Source organism: Nomascus leucogenys, unplaced genomic scaffold, assembly GCF_006542625.1.
Source record: "Nomascus leucogenys isolate Asia unplaced genomic scaffold, Asia_NLE_v1 Super-Scaffold_258, whole genome shotgun sequence".
NCBI classification, from domain to species: Eukaryota; Metazoa; Chordata; class Mammalia; order Primates; family Hylobatidae; genus Nomascus; species Nomascus leucogenys.
The window spans coordinates 3,840,146-3,845,443 of NW_022095769.1; the positions used below are offsets into that span (position 1 = coordinate 3,840,146).

General features: G+C 46.8%; 1 protein-coding gene across 1 annotated transcript in view; it reads right to left on the minus strand.

Moving 5' to 3' along the window:
- KPNB1 (karyopherin subunit beta 1) overlaps positions 1-4,665 on the minus strand; it is a 34,085-nt gene extending 29,420 nt beyond the window's left edge. Inside the window, exons 1-2 of the mRNA XM_030808032.1 lie at positions 4,585-4,665; positions 2,155-2,337 (exon numbers count right to left, since the gene is read on the minus strand). The gene's annotated coding sequence lies outside the window, so the exon portion shown is untranslated. The remainder of the gene's footprint in view (positions 1-2,154; positions 2,338-4,584) is intronic.
- Positions 4,666-5,298: the final 633 nt, after the last annotated feature.

Below are 5,298 nucleotides of genomic sequence, written 5' to 3' on the forward strand. Positions count from 1 at the left end.
ACCCCCATCAGCTCTACCCAACTACAAACAGTTTGGATTGATGTTAAATGAAAGGCTTTGCTCTCAAGGACTAGCAGAGCTAGAATGGACAAAAACTGTATGTCAAAGACATGAGGGAATGAGGGGGAAAAACAAGGTGAATTGTCCAGAATGTCAGGGGCTGAATGGGTATTATCAACCCAAGTCCAGGGTGCCTTCTCACCACACTACATTGTCTCCTAGTACATATGTGATGTGCACTGAATCCCATTCTACCTTTACCTTTTTCCTTTAGATTGCTTTCTGAAGACTCCGTATTACTTGAGGTGATTTAGAAACTACAGATGTCCACCTCCTGAGTACTAAAAGTTTTCTGTTTAAACTAGAGGTAACCTTAATAGTAATATTCAATTATCAGAAAAGAGAAACTAGCTCTCAATTGTGCCCCAATATCCAGATTTCAAAAAAGATCAACAGTGAAATTTAGTATTAATTATCAGTTGTGCTATGAAAAGGAAAAAGGCCGAGGTAACTGTTAGCTTTTTTTTCATGCCCGAGGGCTTAACCATGCCTATATAAATTATCTAATTTTTATTTATTTTTTTTAAGAAATGGAGTGTCACTCTGTCACCCAGGCTGGAGTGCAATGCGCAATCTTGGCTCACCACAAACTCTGCCTCCCAGGTTCAAGCAATTCTCCTGCCTAAGCCTCCCGAGTAGCTGGGACTAGAGGTATCCACCGCCACAGCCAGCTAATTTTTGTATTTTTAGTAGAGACAGGGTTTCGCCATGTTGGCCAGGCTGGTCTCGAACTCCTGACCTCAGGTGATCCACCCACCACGGCCTCTCAAAGTGCTGGGATGACAGGCATGAGCCACTGCGCCCAGCCATTATTGTCTAATTTTTTTTTTTAAAAGGATGGTGTTAAGAGTGATGTGCCAAAAAATAAGCCAATTCCAATTCCAATTACATCTTATCCCATTTACTAGTGTGTAATTTAAGGAAGATGAGAAACTGAATGGGCACTATCAGTATCGAGATTTCCAGTGATAGAATATACTTCCATTTATGTCACTTAGCTGAGGGAGAAGGAATTAAAATGTTGTTATTACACAAGCAGACCCAACATGAATAGAAACAGCTCTACATATTCCAAAAAGATTTGAAACCAAGTTAGATTTAATAACCTGGCTCCTTATCATGGGTATGCAAGATTGGTGACAGAAGGAAGTACACAACCAGATAGAGAAGTGATTGCCTTACAGGGCACTACTTTACCTAATGCTGATATCTAGAACCAGGAAATAGCAAGTATGATGTGCATAACCATGTCCTGCACAAGTACATATGTAGGAATTCCCCACTAGTTTCCACTCAGATACCATGGACAAAATGATGACTGCACAGATATTTAACTCACTCCTCTTTGTGCCTTACCCACGTTAGACAGATCACTAAAGAACTTAATTTAAAAACAACAACAGCCAGGCGAGGTGGCTCATGCCTGTAATCCCAGCACTTTGGGAAGCCAAGGCAGGCAGATCACCTGAGGTCAGGAGTTCAAGACCAGCCTGGACAACATGGTGAAACCCCACCTCTACTGAAAGCACAAAAATTAGCTGGGCATGGTGGTGGGTGCCTGTAATCCCAGCTACTTGGGAGGCTGAGGCAGAGAATTGCTTGAACCTGGGAGGCAGAGGCTGCAGTGAGCTGAGATCATGCCATTGCACTCCAGCCTGGGCAACAGAGCAAGACTGTCTCCAAAAAAAAAAAAAAAAAATTCCCTGAGCTGTACTCCAGAAGTACTAAATCAGAATTTCTGGAGAGCTTGGAAATACGTATTAACAAATTCCCTAATTTTTATACAAATTTAGCACCAATTTCTACACTACTCCCATTTGCCAAACAGATTTTACAAATTACGGCACATAATTAAAGTTTCCCAAACGGCTGCAGCCTACCTCAGTCATCTAAAAAGAATTCCAATCCATCAATGGGAATGGACAAGCTGTGTTGAGAAAGATTTAAGACAAAGACAATTTTTATCTTTAGGTAAAGTTCAGGTCCCAGAAACCTATCACACTGTCAGCTCTATCCCATGCAAACAGCAAAAGATCTGAGAAAGCGATTTCTTGTTCTCTGGGCAATATAACCAAACAGATAAGCGTTACTCACATAGTTCTTGACTTCTCGTCGAGCATTAGCATCAATAGCAAGCCACCTCTGCTGATACTGTGCCTTGATATCTGGATCTTTAGATGTCAAAGAGTTCTTGATTTGTAGACCAGCTGCAACTCTGGCAACCTGACTGTTTCCTGGATTTGCCAGCACTCTGGACAGTTCCACAAGGAAAGTGGGCTGTTAAGGGAAGATAAATCTGTAAATAAAAATATCTTAGGAATTTCCAGAACTCAGGATAATTTATAGAGCACTGAACCACCAGAGGAGGGGAGAGGAGGGGAACTAAAGTCTAATTTTTTTTTTTGATATATCATAAGCATCTCAGGAGACCACAAAATATTTACTTCACTGACTTCTATAAAAATGTTACTTAGTATAACAGGAAGTCTTCCACTTTTCTCATGGAGCCTAGCACTTGAGGAATTACAGATTTTCCTATCAAGATCATTCTTAGTGCCCAAATTGTCACGTTAGACCCCCTGAATTGCAAGGTTTCAGAGTATGGTAGTAGTAGTCAGTCTTCTATGTATACTGAGGTGTCCCAAGAACTTTTAATAATGTCTGGTACTCAATGTTTGTTGAACGAATACCTGTTATGATGGGGGGCAGAAAATAAAACTGTTTATCTACATTTCAAAAACCTTGGTCCCAAAAGAATGATTCAACTTTCCATCTCATGGCAGCAGCAGGGTAGCTTTTCATCCCGTGGAAGGAGGTGATCTTTTATGAGAGGGGGAAATACAGATAAGCCTAAAACAAACTTACGAGCCTCATCCTCTGTTTTATTTGTGGGCACTCAGCAAAAAGGAAACAATGAAAAAAGCGGATTTATAAGGAAAAGTGATAAGATATTTAGAAACAGGGAAAAAGTGAAAGAAAAAATCTTCAGGCAAGCTGTTCAAGCAAAATAACTTTGTATCTAATGATCAACAATTACTTGCTCCTATACATTTGGACTTTAGTTGAGGAATACAGTGGATTCCTGAAAAGCATGTTCTTTTGTAACCTTTTGTAATCCACAGGCCTCAAAAACTACTTCCTTTGTTTAAAAATTTAACACACACACCCCTCTCTCCGCCAAAAAAAACCGTGCCCAAACAGCAAAGTTAGCAGGAAAAGCCAAAAGCAGACACATTTTTCTTACTGCTAACAAGTTCTGCAAGCACAGCAGAAGATAATTCTTAAAAGTTTTATTAATTATGTACCACTAAAGAATGTTAAGAATGTTAGGAATAAGATAAAAAGCTTCTTGCAAAATTTGCAAAAGCTGAAACAGGAATAATACCCTAAATGGAATTATCAGCCTATACTAGTGGAAAAAACTCTTCTGGGAAAGGATAAACAGGTTAGTTGTAAAAATTGGCACATATGAAGAACAACAACAAAAAAATCATTCAAAGGCAGTCTGTATAAAATAAGCCTTGTCACTTTGTTGATGTTGACATTTTGCCTATATAACACAAAGGAACACATATGGTTACAATGTTATTCAGACTTAATTCCTATTACCTTTCTCAAAGATGTCAAGCATCATCCAATCCTTCCCTCTGACCCCATCCCCCAACAGGAGATGGACACCAAAGAGAAACTTAACTGGCATCTAGGCTGTTTCAACCAATCCATCCCATATTTTTATACAAAGGACCAGTCTCTAGCGGAGTTAGCTTCATTTTCTCCGGACCCCTTAAATTTTAAACCATGAAAAACGAGGAACTTTCCCCTGTGATTTCATCAGCAAACAGGCCCCATCTCAAAGATGAGCCTCAGTCTGTTTTCTGGGTGCAGACCCCTAGTGATTAGGTCTCTACTCATCCAGGTCAGAAGGAAAGAAAAAAAAAAGAAAGAAAAAGAAAAAACCCCTAGAGAGGAATAACCGGGCAGAAGAGGGAAAAATATTAGTGGAAATGGGTTAAGAGGCAGTCGGGTGCCAGGCCTGGCCAGGAGCACGGACCAAGGTAGCTAGGAAAGGGCAGAACTCTAGGAAATAGGTGGGGAGAGCCACAGGGGCCAAGGGACAGGAAGGAGAAGTCGGCCGGGGTCAGACAGGGCGGGCGGCCGGGCCCAGAGCTTCCACATGGCCCCTAGGCCCGACTCCCCCACCCCCACCCTGCTGAACACGCAGCGCCGCGCAACCTAACTTCCCTTCCCTCCCTTTCTCCCTCCCGCTGCACCGCCGCCCTCAGGCCGCGCGACGACTGGGCGGCAGGCAGCCCGGCGCGCCGCGCCATTGGCCAGTCGCGGGGCTCGGGGCGGGACACACCCACCGGCTTCCCGATGGCGGGGTTAGGTTGGACCGGGTTGGGGGGGAGGGGGACAGGATGGGGCGGGGTAGGTTCCCGAGGCCTGGGCCTCCGGGAGGGCGGGAAGGCCCCGCACGCAGGGGATGGGGACGCGGCGGGATGGGCGCGGCGGGGTAGCACGCACCAGGTTCTCCACGGCCGCACGCTCCAGGAACTTCTGCGCCGCTTCCAGCTCCAGCCGATCTAGGGGGAGGAAAGTGGGAGACGGAGCGGGGTCAGAGGGGCCGGGCCTCCCCTCCCCCACCCCAATCACCTCAGCCCAACCCCCGGTTCCTGCGTCCTACCGGGAGACACAGTCTTCTCGAGGATGGTGATCAGCTCCATGGCGGAGGTGGCGGCGGCGGCGACTCCTAAGACGACGGCCCGGCCTTTCGGGCGGCGGCTCGAACTGGGGATGGGGGTTGGGGGTCGGGTGGGAAGGGAGGGTGGGGTGGGGGGCGGGGGTCACCACAAGCCCATTCACCGGCTCTTTCTGGGTAGTCGCTCCGGCTCCCCTTCCTCTCCTCTTCCCTTACTTCCTCCCTCCAAATGGGTTGCTGGCGGCGGGGGAGGGACCCCGGGGGCAGCTCAGAGCGCGCTGGTGCTCGGGAGGCGGAGGGAGAAAGAAGGAAGGGAGGCGGTGAGTGAAAGGCGGCGCGCAGGGAGGGAGCAAGGGAGGGAGGAAGGCGGAGGGATATTCGGGCCGGACCTCTCCGCGGAGGCGCCGCGCTCCACGGCGATTGGCCGCTGTCCTGGCCACGCGGAATCCCCAATTGGCCAGGCGCTCGGCGTCGAAGGGCCATCTCGTGCCCATTCGCCTGCATGTTTCAAGGCCCGGGTTGGCTGGGCGGGCAGCGGA